At 42.1% G+C, this 18,442-nt stretch overlaps 1 protein-coding gene across 1 annotated transcript in view; it reads right to left on the bottom strand.

The window, feature by feature from the left end:
- TMEM135 (transmembrane protein 135) overlaps positions 1–18,442 on the bottom strand; it is a 163,550-nt gene that overhangs the window by 92,087 nt on the left and 53,021 nt on the right. The window lies entirely within an intron of this gene.

The following is an 18,442-nucleotide window of genomic DNA, read 5'->3' as shown; positions in this document are numbered from 1 at the left end:
TTAGGTTATATAATCTTGATTTAGGTTAACCTTTAGTTAGGTTGCATACTTTTCTGTACCAGTTGGCCCATCCTTTCTTTAATCCAGTGGGACAACTAGCACTTAAACATAGACTACTGCCTCTTGATGCAGGCTATAACAGAAAAAGAAGTGTAGGTTCTGTATCACATTTCTTTCTACAAGCTGCCTGCAAAGAGGCATGAAAAAAATCCACTGGTTACATAAACTCATGGATCAGCACATCAGTGTACACAAGAACAGATTTGTTTTAGAGGCTTGTTTCCATAGCAAGTAGTGAAGCAAGTTCCAGTTTCAAGTGTCACAAAACATGCTTTTTCTGGTTCAAATTAAAAACCCTATTCTAACATTTCAGAATCTATGTTCAAAACTAACTCACAGGCTGTTAAAAAAAAAAAACGTTTATAAGGTTTCTAAATAAAAGCAGTTGTAGTAGTTGATCTAAATAGTGATTTAGAAGCTAAGCAGCTCAATGCCTGCATGACTGCAGGACTTGTTGGGCTCATGCTACACCACCTTAAGCTCTATCTCAACAAGTACCATTTCAAAGACATCTCTTGAGATGAATTCTTCAGGCTTCCCAGGCGCAGATTGAGTTTACTCTTATCTAAATACTTGCCTGCAGAAAAGAATCTGATAAAAGAGCTTTTAATTACCTTATGCTTCCCCCTATCTGTAAATGAATGTGTGAGCTTCAAAGCACTGCACTGCAAAATGTATTACTTCATTTACAACCCCAGGACCATGCAGGGCACTGCCCAAATGTGATTCCTCTTCTCAAACCCTTCTTCTTTGAGAGGTGAAGTGAACCTCACACAACCTTTGTGTTACCCAAAATTGGTTTCTTTCACTAACATTTTTAAGGACGATTCAACTGAATTGAGCATTCTGTCAATACAGCTGAGCTGCTTTTGTTTCTTTTGAAAAGCACTGGGGTGTGTGTCTTTCTTTTCACATCTACTAGTAGAAGATCTCTCTTAATACACTTGTACTCACACCATTAAAGCCAGATGTCAAAACCATTCAGAAACAAGGAATCACAGAGGATCCAGCACCACAGAGATACTCCTGTGGGCCACTCTTGATGTGCTGAGCATCACTAAGAAGATCAATCAAGCTGCAATCACAGCTTCCCACTTAAACAGCATGGGGGGACAAGGCCACCTACAGCGATTCACTCACTGACAATGACAAGGCTGGAGGAAAGCCCTACTGGGGTTTTAGGTATGCAAAATTCAAGAGGATTTTTGCTTAAAGAAGTTCATCTTTCAAATAGTAATCAGCCCAAAGCTTACTGTTGGTGCGATGTTTGTGGTGAAGGAGCCATTAGTAGAAAACTAATCCTTGTATCCTTTGCACAAAGAAACCATGTTGAGATTCTAATATGGCACGGTCTTACATGGCATAAGAGGATGACACTGCTCAGAAATGTCTTTAACACCTTCAGAGAACTACAACACCTAATGATAAAAGCTATCAGTCTTAAAATCTGAATTTAATGGTGGCACTTCTGGTTTGGACACTACCCTGCACTGTCTTCAATTCCCATCTTTTCCCTTTCAGTCCCACAAATGCAGGCACACAGAGAATCGTTTGGCAGAGACCACCAGGTCATCAGGTCCTACTCAGGGACCCTGGAACAGGTTGCCCAGGGCTTGTTCAGGCACGTTTTCACCATTACAGTATTTCACACAATGCTTTAATTGATAAGTCCACGAAACAATGCAATTTACAGATGGCCTGTAAATTCCCTGTGCTTCCCAAAGAAGTACAGCCAAATTCTCTGTAAGTGGTAGAAAGGCTTTGTGCCAGCCAAGCAAAGGCCATGCAGGCCATAGTCCCTCTGTAGTTTCTAGCTGTGTCCTGACACATGAAACGTCCAGCTAGCATTCCAGCTGTACAGGTTGGATATGGAGGAATAAGCATTGAGGTGGAAATACTTAAAATATAAATGTACCCAAAAGCCGTCCCACCATGTTTCTGCAATGCTTATTATATCATACCCCCATAGACGTGCACACATCTCCAATTCCTCCTATTCTGTTCCCCATGCTACAGGCATTTGTATAGAGGCATCTGAGCCGAGCTCCAACTGAAGCCGGCTCATTGGCTGGAGAGGCTGGAATATCTCTACATTGTTCCGAGCATTCATTACAGGTGCTGGCAACTGACTGGGTGTTTTGGGACAGAAGGATACCTCTCTCCCCCAACACATCTAGTTTACATTAGACACTTGTTCACTGAATGCCAAGCTTTTATATAGAATTATACTTATTGCTCTCTAATTTCAGTAACAGCACAAGTAATGTCATTCTTTTAAATGCTGAAAATATTAAAATAATCTTGTGGTTTATGTTAGGATGTGTAAGTGTGACTACGAAATACAACTCATTTATCATGTCAGGATAACTGATTAAAAAGGCAAAAATGCCCACTTAATAATCATAGTGTTCCCTAAGAAACCACCAAGTAGGAATTCAGATCATTCATCACTGCTTCTGCCTCTGTTAGCATTAAATGTTTCAGTATAATCAGGTTAAGAAGGTGTAAAAATTTCAGATTTATTTGCATACAATTCACTGTGAATAAGCCTTAAATAAGACTCATTACAGGCTGAGGGGATGGCTTTGGATAGGTCTATTCAGAGACGGGAGGCAGAGGTCCACAGGAAAGCAAACTATCAACAGATGGTTTTAGTGATCCCAGTGTGAAATAAATGTGTTGCCAAGCTGATAGTCACTGAATCCTAATTCTGTGCTTCACTGTAAGGAATGTGCACTATGTTACATTATATGTGAGGTGAAACAGCAGCCTCCTGTATCTCACCACTCTGGAACATCATGAAGCTCTAATGTCATCTCCAGAGATGACCAATTATTCCCCCTTACAGAAAGCAGTTGTTCCTCTTCAAATTCCTTGCTAGGGTTAAAAGAGAAAAAGAAGAGGAGGAAAAAGGAGCAAAGAAAGAGAAAGAGAGAAACCACTTGTATGAACCAGAACTGAAGTGAAAAAAAGCTGTACATTATTGATGGAGATTGCAGAAAAAAACAGTACTTCAGGTTCCAGATGTTTTGAATTTTCAAGGTATTCACAAAAATAAACTGGTCTTATAATACTTCATCAAAATAGTGTTTTACCAGAGCTGAACCTGCAAACACAAGTAGAGGAAGGGACTGCTAATGCAAATTAACTGATTCGGAATCACAGGCTTTTAATCACCTGACAGATTTTGGCATCTACTTCTAACCATGCATTGAGAATCACAATTAAAAACCTATTTAAAGCTGTGGGCTGAAAGGCACAGACCTCTGGAAGTCACTTGCAGCAACTTCCAGATTTCATTAGAATTAAAACGGTGCAAACTGTTATAAGAATAGAAATGTATGGAATAGCATAAAAGGCTTTTCTTCACTCCTATTAAGTTTGCTGATCTTGGCTACCCAAGCTGGCTGACAGCTCTGACCTGTAAAATACGTATTTCTTCACAAAAAGCAAATTACATTAAAAAAGAAGGTTCTTGACAGTCTATCCAAAATCACCAATAGCATTTTTCAACTTGATTACATACTGCAAATGAACTAGTGTTACATCAGCTCACCAGCACACGGCCTGTGAAAACAAGCACGATGCTGTCAAACACATCTGGTGAGATCCAGAAGCACTCATCAAAAGGAAAATGTACAAGTGTCTGAAAACCACGTTTTATCCCAATGTCTATCCACAAAAGTTCAAGTATAAGGCACTGGAACAGGGTGCCCAAAGAAGTGGTAAATGCTCCACCCCTGGCAGTGTTCAAGGCCAGGTTGGACAGAGCCCTGGCTCTAGTGCAAGGCATCCCTGACCATGGCAGGCGGTTGGAACTGGATGATCTTGAGGTCATTTCTAAGCAAAAACCATTTCATGATTCTATGATTCTAAGCCTCTCCATCTGAACTGTACTCTAGAGGACAAATTAAACTGAACTGAGGAGCTTATTTGTTGTAACAGCTTTTGATAAATCACTGCAATACTGATAAAGAATTTACTGCCAATACATACATTTTACTCCTTTTGAATATATTTCAAATATATTAAAGTACAACACTGAAGCTGAACTGATGCTTTTAAAGTGACATAATTATTTTTTTTTACCCATAAAAAACTTCATTCACCCCATTTTACAGATGTAAATTCCATGGACCTCTGTCTTTTACATTTTTAGAGGAGTCCAAATGTCCCCCCTGCATGCATCACTGCACCATCTCATACAATGGGTACAGCAATACCTGACATTCCTTAGGCCCAGTGCAGGACAGGGTCATGGTCCAGATCATCATAAGAACCTGAATGTGCACAAATCCATGGGACCTGAGGAGATATCAGGACAAACTCCTTCACTGCAAGGGTGGTGAGACACTGGCACAGGTTGCCCAGAGAAGTTGTGGATGCCCCATCCCTGGCAGTGTTTGTATTTTCCAAGATCATGATAGGTGCTTTCCTTCAACATAAAAAGGACATGGAACTGTTGGAACAAGTCCAGAGGAGGCCATGAGGACGATCAGGGGACTGGAGCACCTCCCGTATGAAGACAGGCTGAGGAAGTTGGGGCTGCTCAGCCTGGAGAAGAGAAGGCTGCGTGGAGACCTCATAGCAGCCTTCCAGTATCTGAAGGGGGCCTATAGGGATGGTGGAGAGGGACTCTTCATTAGGAACTGTAGTGATAGGACAAGGGGTAACAGGTTAGAACTTAAACAGGGGAAGTTTAGATTGGATATAAGGAGGAAATTCTTTACTGTAAGGGTGGTGAGGCACTGGAATGGGTTGCCCAGCGAGGCTGTGAATGCTCCATCCCTGGCAGTGTTAAAGGCCAGGTTGGGCTGAGCCCTGGATGACATGGTTTAGTGGGAGGTGTCCCTGTCCATGGCTGGGGGATTGGAACTAAATGATCTTAAGGTCCTTTCCATCCATTAGCCATTATGTTCTATTCTATTCTACTCTATTCTACTCTCCTGACTTCTCTGCCTTTTCTTCTCCCTTTCCTTCCTCCCACCCTACTCCCAGAAAGCTCTTGGTATTTACACTAGGATTACTGATCCCAGCCCATAACTGGCGTTCACCTTTCCCTACTTTTCTCTGTCCAAAAGACTGAAAAACTCAACGCTGCAATTAGCTAAATATCAGGAAGCCAGGGAAAAAAAAAGTAAAACTCCATCAGTATAATGCTCATGAACTGAAATACCAGGCCAGCAGCCAGCATGGAAACTGGAGAAATAGACCATTTAATCTCTGCCCTGACAGAAACACCACACAGAGGAGGTCCACGCAAGGCTGCCTCGCCTTGCCAGCACTGAGCATCTGAGAAACGATGCACTGAAGCCAGCTCAAACCTTCCTCCCTTCCACATGCCCTGCAGCATGATGGAGAACAGCTGCCAGCCAGGCTGCAGAAAGCACATCAGCACTGTCAAAAATGGTTTTGATTAGTAATGCTGCCTGACTGAATCAAAGATAAGAGCAAAAGACCACTCTGGCCAGCCCAGAAGAGATGAGCATGCTTGCATGTAGCCAGTGCTCCCCCAGGTCTCAGAGGCAGAGAACTCTATGAATGCCCAGGTCCAAAATGGCGAGAAGGCGCATATGCAGCCATCCATCCACTGGGCACCATCCCTGCAGTGGGAAGACTTCCCCCCTCCCTCCATTTCATTTGGAACTGATTCATAGGAGATGTTTCTGCTGCCTGGAACAAGAAGCAGAAACAACAAGTCTGCCAGGCTTGGTGCCGCCACAGGTGTTGGGATGCCAGGGAACACTGCCCTCAGCCCACCACTGTCCCAACCTCCAACACTGTATAGAATCATAGAGCAGCTTGCTGTGAGTTGGAACTCATCCAGTTCCAACCCCCTGCCACAGGCAGGGACACCTTCCACTAGAGCAGCTTGCTCCAAGCCCCTGTGTCCAACCTGGCCTTGAACACTGCCAGGGATGGGGCAGCCACAGCTTCTCTGGGCAACCTGTAGACACATCATAGATTTGTTGGAAGGAGTCCACCCACAGCTCCCTAGTAAGTTATTAGGACATCTGAGAGCAAAATCCACAGACCCTGATCCCTATTCTCCACTCTAACCCCTGGAAAATGGCAGAGATTTAAACACTCAATGACAATCTATTGCAACAGCCTTGGGTCTTGTAACATAGACATTTTCAAGTTTCACTATAACCACTAAATTAATGAGCTGCATAGTTAAACAGCTTCATTTCATACCATCCAAGCATGTGTTCTGGAATTCCAGACTTATTTAAATATAGCCATTTACAATTCCTTTATCTGCCTTTGTTGACCAGACTTTCCTGCTAGCGTGAACTGTGAGCGGGTTCAAGTCAGTGCATTCCCTACAAGCTTTACGAGATTCATGTTTAATGTGTTTCACAACCATGGTCCTTTTTCTCTAGGGGATTACCTCATCTTTTACATTTCCCACTGGTAGCAATTCAAAGTAGCAGCTCTCAGTATTTGCAAATGGAACAAAAATTCCTTTGTCTCAATTGGTTTGTTTCCATGTATTGTAATTTACCCACAGAGCTATGTGTTAAACTAATGCAAACCTCATCTAAAAGACACTTCCAAGCAAGTGATTTATCCTCCCCATGCTGTAAACTAGAAGTATTATAGACTAAGTCTACTCTGAATGAGACCCTCAACTCACTTTCCCAACCTTACTGTTTAAACATGTGTATGTCATGCAATCTTTCTGAACTAATTAGAAACAGAACACACAGGTTAATGCTATTGATGCTTAGAAAAATGCCTCCCTCCTCTGTGTGGAAAAGTTTCACTGATGTTGGACAACAGCTAAATCTTGTTCGATGAGGGGTATGTATATTGCACTTAGCAAGAAATGAATTGTTGTGATTTCATTTATCACATTGGTTCTCCATAACAAACACATCAAATGCTGATTGTAATTGATTAAAACCACTTAAGACTAAATGATCAGCAAGAAATTTCAGGAAGTCGCAAGCTATATGGGGAATGGGAATTAACCACCAACATGGTGGAGTAGCTTGAATTATTTCTAGAAATCAACTTTTTTTTTGTAGGAGAGCTAAAACTTTCAGGGCTTAGAACACTGGGAGAGCTGGCAGAGGCTCTGCTCAACCTCTCCCTGCCCTTGAGAAAGCTGTTCGTATTTTGCCCATGAGTAACTAATAGAAATCTCCATTCACAGGCTGCATAATGCTCAGTTTGCAAAAGGAGCCATTTCAGATCAACTGAATGAGCAAGATTTCTTCTTCCCAAGCATCTCTCTTCAAAACTGATATGAGCACAGCCTTGCCAGGGGCTGAGATGAGCCGCCTCTGCCAAGTAGCGCAGGGCCCATGGCAAAGCACACTTGCTCACTCGCTTTCTCTTTCCAAGAAAGGCAGGAAGCTTTTATCACAAGGCCAATCTCAGAAGGAAGCCACACTTCTCTTTACACACACTATGAGAAGGGCCATGACTATTCTGAACACTAAAACTGTTGACAGAAGCCACAGTGCAATTGTGCTGCAGCAGCTTTGCTTTTTGATAGTCATGGTTTTCATCTATCACCTACCCACAATCACTGAAACGTTACACAAACACGCAACAGGGAGAAGTAATGTCCGTCAAATCAGCTCAGAGAAAAAGTATCAGAACTCACCACCCCCAATTTAGTGGCTAAAGAACGCTGTATTTCCAAACATGCAGAATTTATCCATGTATAATAACTAAGTTTAAACACTTCGGTTTCTCTGTCGTGCCAGGAGCTCGATACTCCTCCCTCCTGCTCTTGAATGTTTTCCATGAGGGGAAGCTAACTGGAGTGACCCTGCCAATGAATGAATTACTGCAGCCAGCCCAGCAGCAGGCCTGGAGGACAAACACCAAGCATCAATGCAGAAGAAAACACCTCTAGCAAGATGAACTAATAAAATACCCCTAAAAACCACGGTATCCACCGGACTCACCCCCCTGAGATGAAGTTGGCTACGATCTCCATGTCCTGAAACACATTAGATCCAAAAGGGCTCTCAGTCAGGCCTGCTCGACCATACTGCAACAGCCAAAATTACTGCCATGAATTGATTTCAACACTATGAAAAACCCTTGCTTGGTGTATAATGACCTGGTAATTAATGCCAATCCTAACAATAACTGGGCATGGTTTTAATATAGGGAAGAGAGCTTAACCATCTTTAACACAAGAAATAAGAGACTTGATTTCTACTATCACACACCAGTGGTCTCATTGGCTATTAGCCTTCCATCAAGGCTTGCATGGTTGCTACGGGCAATGGTACAAGAAGAAAACAAAGCTACGCAGTGATCAATGCCGGGTCTGCAAAACCCCTGCTTCACTTTCTCTGAATGTGGAAGGCAAATCATGAGCAAAGCAGGAAGAACCACAACGAGATCATTGCTAAAACAAGTCCACACAAAAGAGCTGCATTCTAGCTTCTGTTCTTCTCATACCAAGCAGTTCTAGTGTCTCAACATAAGAAGGACATGGAGCTGCTGCAGCAAGCCTAGGAGGCCACAAGGATGATCACGGCCATTAAAGCAACATTTAAACTTACTTCTTCTTTTCAGTGACAATGACAACAAAGATTGAGTTTCCTCTGATACAAGACAATACATCCATCAAAGAGCAAAACACTGCTACAAAAAAAACAACAACAAAGCCTGTGTAAGAACCTGGTCTTTTGCACATTAAAGTTCACAGAATTTTTACAATGTTCTGAAACAGGAGATACATCAGCCCCAAACACGGGGGTAATCTCATCCATATCACAGAAACCAATCTCAAACATACCATACTAACCAAATGATTCTAGAATACAGTACTTCTCCGGGATTAGTATTTTATTCATGATGAGTTTGCACTATTAATCTGATCTGTTACACTGCCCAATACACAATTCCTGTACACGAGGACATCACCATTCAATTTTCCTTTAAGACACTTCTTTGGAAAACTGTCCATCCACATTTCATTTTTGCCCCATGAGCCAACAACTAATTGAACTGTTAAACAAGAATCAGCGGATGAATGTGTAGTGGTACATTAAATGTAGGTGTAACTAAAACGTATTCTTTATGAGAACATGAAACCTCCATGTCCCAATGCACACCATTCACACCGAGGAAAGGCAAACAAGGTTTTTAATCCTCAGTTGAATGTGCACATTTCTCAGGGTAACAAAGGCAGCATCACCAGTAAATCACCTCCTAAATTTAGCAAACCCAGGAAGTGCAATATGGTGCTAAGGTACTGCAAGTGATGTAGGGCTTTAACACAACATTGGGAAAGTTGGGAAGGCAATAAGGAGATGGCTTAAACTTCAATTTCAATGTAAGCTCAAGTTCTTGCTGCCCACCCGAGGGGCACACACACCACCGAATCCCTTCCCCAGACCACTGCATTAATCCTACATTTACCTAGTCTCTTCATGTTAAACATGTGAGGAAGTAAAAAAAACACTTATGGATTTTAAGATCTACACCAAACACCTCAACCAAGGACAAAATAACAAGAGAGAGATTTTTGGACCAGAAACAAAATGCACACTTACTCCTGGCAAGATTTAAGGGTACCAAAATGCATGTAGTAAGTCTGTTACATAAACTGCACTGGGCTGCATGGATAAGCATGTTTGTTTGAACATCCTGTACGTTAGCACAGCCAAAGAATAGCTCATGCCTCTTGAGGAAAGTACATAAATCACACTTACAGAACAAGGAACTGTATAAGGAATGCAGCGATACTGAAAACAACTTAAGAGACTGGGGCAGACAATCAACCAAGTCTAAACCATGCTGTGTTCCCCATCAAACGAGCAAATTAATCCTGGTAAGTGCAGAAACATCAACTGGGCTCATAAATCAGACTGCCTGATGGCTCGTCTGGGCTTGCACTTCAGAAAGCTTTCAAAACCTGGCTGAAGAAAGGATGCGTTCATTTTGCAAACACTCAGAGCATCTAACACCAGGTTAAGCTACCACGCACCAGGCTAGGTCTTCCGTTATAAGCTTTGCCCTCTAGTCTGTCAGATGTTAGAAGTCTCACCTCTTCACAGGATCCCAGAATGGTCTGGGTTGGAAGGGACCTTAAAGCTCATCCAGTTCCAACCCCTGCCACAGGCAGGGACACCTTCCACTAGAGCAGCTTGCTCCAAGCCCCATCCAACCTGACCTTGAACACTGCCACAGCTTCTCTGGGCACCCTGTGCCAGTGCCTCAGCACCCTCACAGGGAAGAACTTCTTCCTAATATGTAATCTAAATCTCCCCTCTTTCAGCTTGAAGCCATTCCCATTGTCCTATCACTACACGCCTTTGTAAAAAGTCCCTCTCCAGATTTCTTCATTGACATAACGCACAGGGGAAAAAAAGGAAAGTGCTAAAACTGATCAGTTTTGTTGGCATTTAAAGGAGTTCATAATCAAAACACTGGAAAAACGGTTAGCAGGAACTGCCAGCAGTAAGATGCTGCAGCTGTGTCCCAGGCTTTACACTAACACAAGTATCCATCTAGGAATGTGCCCTGCTAGCAGTCAGCTCCTCCCCTTAGTCGACAGAGGGAAGGATTAATTACCCTTGTACAAAAGCCTCCGGATAAAACAGCTTCAAGTAGAGTAGTGAGGTGTGGTTTTGCTGTTTCAAACATGGGTCTTATCAAAGGAAGCAGCAGGTGCTCATCTGCGGTAAGGCTTTTAAAGGTCCAGTAAGTGTTTAAAAACTAAGTTATCAACCAGAAGACTCCAAAAATAAAGGCTAACGGGAAAGGTTTGTCATCAGGCTGGGAGAGGTCTGTCATCAAACCGGCCATTAAATTATACTGGTTAGTACAAGCTGCAAGGAAATCCGAATCCAAAAACTCATCCCGATAACTGGAAAAGGCCCTATAGCCCCTCCTGCCTCCGGAAAAACAGGAGGGGACATTTTATATGTTATCTTTAATTATCTTGACTCCTACCACAGAGGGTCTTTACCAGTTTCTTCCTAGGCACCAAGCTTTCACTTCCACTATATACTACAGATGGAGGTGCAGCAACACAGAGTGTAAACAGCCAGACCCCATTACAGCTTCCAGAAGGCAAAGTGGAGAAGTGAATCGGGATTAGGCTTTCAGAAGCTGCTGGAGTCTCTGTGGCTGGCACCCCCTGAGCCAGCAAGGCAGGATGAATGGATCCCTCAGTGGTTTCCAGTAATTAGGTCTGTTTCTGAACCTGGTGCTTCTATTGCTCTGCCTGCACTAATTGAGCACAATGCCAAACGCTGCTCTGAAACGCCAAACGGCAACTTTAACAACCTTATAAAGCGGCCACGAATACAGATTCCCTTTTTTCCTTATTAAAGACTGGCTAACTTGTCACTACACAACACAGAGAGCTGGAAAGTGTCCAAACAGGCTCTGTAAGTGTTGTTTTATTAGCCTGAGACTGTTAATAAATATATTGTAAACGAGCTATACTTGCTTGGGTGGATGTAAGGAAACAATTGCATCAGTGTTCTTACAACATTTGCTATTTACTCTAGTTCTTCACTTCTTTATCCTAGTTACAGTTTCCTACAGCAGTTTACCTTAGCAACTGACATTTATTTGGTCCATAAATTACCCTCACGCAGTTTAGTGCTCTTTCATAAATTTTACAAACACAACACTTGGAGAACATGGACTCGGATTAATTCAAGCCATGCCTATACAAATCTAACATTCCCTTTAACGTTTTTACTTACTGCTGATTCTGGAGAACAGGGATGGACAAAGGCTTTTCTCTTCCCTTTAACCAGGTGTGGTTTTAAACTTCATCTATACACATAAATGTGTATTTTTGTGTATCTTATTACCCGTGTGCCACAGCTGATAATACATAATCTGTATTGAACTGTCTTCCAAGGACTTGGCATACTGAGCTACAAATTAGACCCTTTCATTAAGAGAAGCTTAACTGGTTCTGAGCAATTTCCACTTTTGATTTTACACTAGAAGACTTTCATTACCTAATTTAGATGTTAGAAACAGCTTTAGCTAATTCTAACTCTCGATGTTAAAAGCCTTTAAAGAGTAAAACTTGACGCCTGCAATAAAAGCTCAGGAAATTTGAAAAAGGGCTTGTTTCTTACAAGAACAATGTTGAGGTACATGTTGGTAGAGAGGTACAGTAAATATTAAGGTAACTCTAATATTCTAATGTTTTTTATGCCTAAGTTTAGTTTTAAAAGGGAAGAATAAAGCTATTGTTATACAACTGTGGCGTATGAATATACTAAATAAATATTCAATAAATATAGCAATACTAGTGCATACACAACAATATAGGAACATATATATGAGACATATATGACAATGAATGTAATCATAGAATCACGGACTGGTTTGTGTTGGAAGAGACCTTAAAGCTCACCCAGTTCCAACCCAAGGCCACAGGCAGACACCTTCCACTAGAGCAGGTTGCTTCAAGCCCCTGCGTCCAACCTGGCCCTGAACACTGCCAGGGATGGGGCAGCCACAGCTTCTCTGGGCACCCTGTGCCAGCGCCTCAGCACCCTCACAGGGAAGAGCTTCTGCCTAAGAGCTCATCTCAATCTCCCCTCTTTCAGTTTAAAGCCATTCCCCTTTGGTCTGTCCCTACATGGTCCTGTAAAAATCCCCTCTCCAGCTTTCTTGCTGGCCATTTAAGGCACTGGAATCTGCTCTAAGGTCTCCCTGGAGCACTTAGGCACTTAGTATGCTATTTAGCCATACCTCTTTCCTATTTTGCAAATATATCAAAATCTGCTATGCTTTGTACAGAAAAACATGGTCCCAATGGGTCAGAGTAACAGCAGGTGCTGTGCACACGCTGCTCTGGACTCCCCTGCTTCCTTCACACAAAGACCTCAGGCTCCCCCCACACACAGCTTAGGCTGAGCAGCATAAATAACCCATCACTAACCTATACACACGTTCTCACTTAGCACACTGCCCTGTGTGAGGCAGCTTCATACAGGATTGGAGGCAGAGGATGCAGTGCTGGGTTTGTGTCAGAACCTGTCACTGGTCACTCACTCGCTGTGACAGCAGGGACAGATCTGCACGTCCACAGCCTGCAGCACACACATCCCATTCCCAGACAGCACGGAGGGTTGCTCCCAGGCATATATAAACTGCACAGATATTTAATCTGACATGACATCTTTGTGAACAATTTAAGCTAACACAGCAGCACAGTAAAACCTTAGAGATATGATAAATAATTTACAAGAGCAGCGCAGTCACTACCAGTGTTTGTTTTCTCAGTGGTCTTTATTAAACCGAATCACTAGGATTAAAGCTACTACAACAAAAACTGGAGACAGACATGAGTGGGTTGACAACTTTGCTGTTTGTTTAAGCCAGCCTTGCTGAAGAGACTCGAGTTAAATATGACCAGAAATAAATCTGTCATAACACAATTTCAATCCTCCGATCTCTGGAACCAATTAACTTTGGGAAAGTTTCTGAAGGGCCACCCAGTAATAAACACAAAATAATTTGTGTCTGCTGTCTTGTTTGTGATAATTTTTTTTATTGCTACCTCAGTTTCAGATGTCAGAGTAATGACTTCCACGTTCCGATTACAATGAGAATTGAATCCATATGGAAAAGACGCTCAAAGCCATCAAAATCAAAAGAACTCCTCTTAGTTCTAACTTCTACAGAGTGCAGTTTAGAAAGCTTAACATTTTGATCATTCTTAACCGAAATAAGGACATTTTTAGTACTATTACTTAAAGAATTAGCTATGTAACGGGAGGACATATCTATTAGTTCAGGGAAATGTTAATGTAATCTATTTTAACTAAAAGTCTCTAGCAAAAAATACCATTTAACCCTTTGAATCACGGAACAGTCATAACTGCCCAAATGATTTCATTTCCTGCTATAATTATTTAGGAAATACACATTATTACGAGTAAATAATGGTCTACACTTTCAGGTATTTACATCACAGATTCCATATACAACACATTTATCTTCCCACTCAAAGTACACTGAGGAAACTGCTGAGACCACAAAGCCCTTTCAGAGTCTCCTCCTTTCCTCAGTCACAAAGGCATAGTCTTTTCCACCCCTCCATCCTTCCTCTCCTGAATACTTGTTTCTAACTAGGTAACAGAATAACCAGAGTAACAGGCAGAGCTACTATAGGCATTTACAGTTCTTTGAAACCATTCAGTATTTCTCTGTATTTCTTTCTCAAAAATTATTATTTCTGCCTATATTTTCTATGACAACTAACCAGGCCAAGAGCTTTTAAGCTAGTGAGGCAGGAAAGGGAAGAGATCTGCTTTGTCTGACACCAAGGCAGAGCAAAACTACAGGATCAGCATTAAGAAGGTCTTACTAATCAGAGTCACAGAATGGTCTGGGTTGGAATGACCTCTAAAGCTCATCCAGTTCCACCCCCCCGTCAGAGGCAGGGACTCTTTCCACCAGACCAGGTTGCTTCAGGCCCCATCCAACCTGGCCTTGAACACTGCCAGGGATGGGGCAGCCATGGCTTCTCAGGGCAACCTGCAGTCACATCAGATTTGTTGGAAGGAGTGATGCATTTACCTCACACCTCTTTTAATACTTAACTATTTTATTAGCAGTATGGCAACAGCCAAAGAAAAGACTCCTTCCCCTTCCTATTGATTTCTGCTTAAGTATTGTACACTAGGAGCAATTAAGTTTCACACTGAATGCAGCGGTCCCACCCTTTCCTGGCTGCATAGAGAAGGACATACTGTGCTACCAAGGCAGCCAGAAATCCAGTGATATACTAAAAGACACATTAAAGGGCAAGTTTCATATTGCTAAAAAGCTCATCTCCATCCACTACAACAGAGACTTCTGTATCTGTCAGAGATATACTAAAAGACACATTAAAGAGCAAGTTTCATATTGCTAAAAAGCTCCTCATCTCCATCCACTACAACAGAGACTTCTGTATCTGTCAGAGACAAGTAACTTCAGCTGAATTGAGTGCCTTCCACTACCTGTATACACTAACAAAGGATTCAGTGAGGTAAGCTACACCCCCCGTCGGCATGCACCATCTCTCATACCTTCGTGCTAATAACAAACATGCACTGTCTGTCCAGAGATTCCATAGCATAAGAGGTCCATGGCCCACCTTGCTCTGTACTTGGTCTCTAACAGCAAACAGTGACAGCGACCTAAAAAATGCCTTCCCTGCTATACACTTCAGCAAACTACAGGGCAGAGCTGAGAGAAGATGATGCAGGAGCTTCACATTCACTGCCCTAGGGAATTCTTTCCCCCATGATTTCTCTTGTCGCCCGCAAGAAAGCTTTCAGCGCCCAATGTCCTGTATCAGTGAGCTCCTCAGTACAGCCTGTGCGTGTGTACATCAGTTTGTTTTGAACAGCTAACTCTGGCATCTCTTCATTTCTTGTATTACAAGTAAACAGTTCATCACCATTCTCCCTCTCTGTACAAACACCATTTTACATACTTGTCTGCTACTCCTCCTCAGCCATCCTCCCCCAGGCTAAGTTTACTTACTTTAGCTCCTCCACTTACACGTGTTCTTCAACACCTTTGCATCTTTATTTTTCCACAAGGTACTTTCTCTACTTTTGTTACACTTTAAAGAGGACCAGAACTGCAGACAGCAGTAAAGCTGTCAGCACACCCATGATTCATAGAGTGGCACGATAATGATTTTTGTGTTTCATCCTCTATTTCCCAAGCATCCCTAATACTAGGCTGAGGGGGGTGGAAGGAGTTTAATAACTACAAAGTGTTGAACTGACATTCTCCTCATAATTCCAGCTTCCTGTTGCGCTGAGCAGTAATTCACATTCTAACATCATGTATATAAAAAAGGACTTTTTTCCCCACATGCACTGAATCTGCCACTCGGTCAACAGAACAGTATCCCGAGAGTCTTCTGCATGTCTCCACAACCAGCTCTCCTTTTCACAACCCTAGATTATAAAACTCTTAAGTAGTTCAACTTTGTCTTCTCACCTTCCTCTCTTCCAGAGCATTTATCAGTGCTCTTGCCCACTGCCTGGTATTTTGCCCTGCGTGACCCTCGTTTTTGCAATGCCACCCCAAAAATTCTGTGGCTGAACTGGAAGAGCTAAAAATGGAGTTAGCAATATGAACAAAGGATAAAGAAAAACAGTTTCTGTGCTCCTAAATTCAGCATAAAGATGTGCATATAACTTTTCTATATTTATTTTTTACCTGCAGAATAGGAATATTTGATCTATTCTTATCAACCATTCTTGGTATTCTCTTTGTGAACAATTATTTGCCTTTTTCTGACCAACCTATTTTTCCAGTTTTCTTCTGAAGACACATCTTAAAAGTCATTAAGCTTTCCAGGTTACTCTGTCAGAGGAAAATCTATCCATATTTTAAATTACTAAATCCTGGGTTTTAAATTAAAATAAGTTTTCGAGACAAGCACACAAATCACAACATCTCCATCCTTTTTCCATATTCTCACTTTCCCTTTTCTTTCTCAGCCTCCACAAAACACATGGAGAAATTCATAAGCTTCCCTTTCTGCTCATTTTTCCTGCTTTATCAGCTACTAATTGCTTACTAACCCAAAAGGGTTGGGCAGAAGGGGGGCAACTGCCAGCTTTGCTCCAGTGGTGCCACCCTCACTACTTGTGGTTTTACCACTTCCAGCAGTGTCCACTGTTTCAGACTACAACTGCACTAAGCTGCATCTTCCTGGGCGTCAGGGGATGGCTTTAGCCAATGCTGCTGCTATTTCGGATGAAAAGGGGGGACATGGAGGATCATCCTATGTTGTTGTGGTTTAATGAGCTACATTTCCTCTCATAATTCATTTTATCAATCTAATAGATATTAAATGATTGCTTTAAAATATTCCAAAAGATCCCTATGGGGTTATTTTGTTCCCAAAAGTCAGTATTAGCATTATCACCAAACCTGTGAGGTATTTATCACCGAATCACCTGTTCAAGCTATCTGTAAACTCTTGCTCCATTTGTTCCCACCCTTTTTCCTTGAAAATATAAAGAGACACCTTATCTCGTTCATTAAAGTTTAACACACATATACTCTGCAAACTTGTTTTCTTTAACAAAACAGGCATCTCATCAGGGAGACTTGCTCTTATTTTTCTAACCAACAGGTAAATAGCACTGAAGTAAGAGATTAATGAATTCTCTGCATTGAAAGTTACAAGTCAGAATTTAAAGCAACATTTTGAACACTGCTGGAAGATAAATATGCCACAGAGTACAAAACAGCAGTAACCACGGATCAGTGTAGAATTACTATGTCAGCAAATATTTACTGCACTTAAATAAAGTTCAACCAGTGAAGAAGACTTGGTGGGTTGAACAGAATGAAGAGAACCATGCCTGCACTACAGCCCCTAAAGGTGCTACGGTGCTATGGCTTCATTTAGGTATGCCCATCATGTGGGACCCATACGTACTGCCTGATGGTGATTTTGCACACATGATGCCCCATGAACTGAAAATGGGATGTTAGAAGTGAATGCAAACTACAGGTTTTGTTTCTTAGGGTACTGCAAAACACTGACTGACTTTCTTGTCTTCATTTTAATGCCAACAGTTTGATTTCAATAAATCTCAAGTAATCCATCATCTACTTTTGCTCATGATGCTTGCCGACCAGCTGCTATGCCAGCCTTTCTTCTTAACCCAGGGGCAAAATTCCTGTAGCTACACTTTCCTGACACTGCTCCTAACACCCTTCTGTTTACAGTTCACAGCTCTTCTGGAAAACCTTTGCTGCACGGACTGAAGGTTTTCCACACCCCAGACCTGTGTTTGCGGCTCCCTTCCACATGAGAGGATTGTGGTTCACACAAATCAGTTTGACTTTAAGTTGCTGTTCAAACTACAAGCTAACTCCAGTAAAGTTCCAGCAATAATCTTTCTAGCTTGATGCACGTTCTTTGAGTCTTTGTGTGCACAATACACAACCTACATTGCACACAGGCTAGAACTACAGATTTTTGCCCGTTAGTAAGACTTCCTTAACAGATCAGTGAGAGGCCTTACTCCAGAAGTTCTCAAAATAGAAATATCTTCAACCTCTGCTAAATTCAGACTCAGAAGGTCCAGATGGACAAGGCCTTGAGCAACCTGCTCTAGTGGAAGGTGTTGGGTGGCTGGGACTAGATGAGCTTTAAAGTTCCTTCCAACCCAAACCATTCTATGATAAATGGAGTATAAGCAGGCAGTCAGGCAGTGCAGTAAAAACCCTAGACGGACTTTCTTTTGGGGAGAGGGGGGAGGTGTCCAAGAGCTTTGTTATTTATGAGCATGGCAAAGCTCTCCAGCAAGGTTACTTACACCACTGCATTCCCATTACCGTTCACTTTGCCTAAGGCCATGAAGTTACTGTGATTTGCAAGCATTAGCAAACAATGCCC

Source organism: Pezoporus occidentalis, unplaced genomic scaffold, assembly GCF_034315485.1.
Source record: "Pezoporus occidentalis ecotype Australia unplaced genomic scaffold, CSIRO_AGI_Poc_V1 ctg6, whole genome shotgun sequence".
Taxonomy (NCBI): domain Eukaryota; kingdom Metazoa; phylum Chordata; class Aves; order Psittaciformes; family Psittacidae; genus Pezoporus; species Pezoporus occidentalis.
The sequence above is the reverse complement of the archived record's forward strand: the minus strand, read 5'-3'. Positions and strand labels throughout refer to the sequence as shown.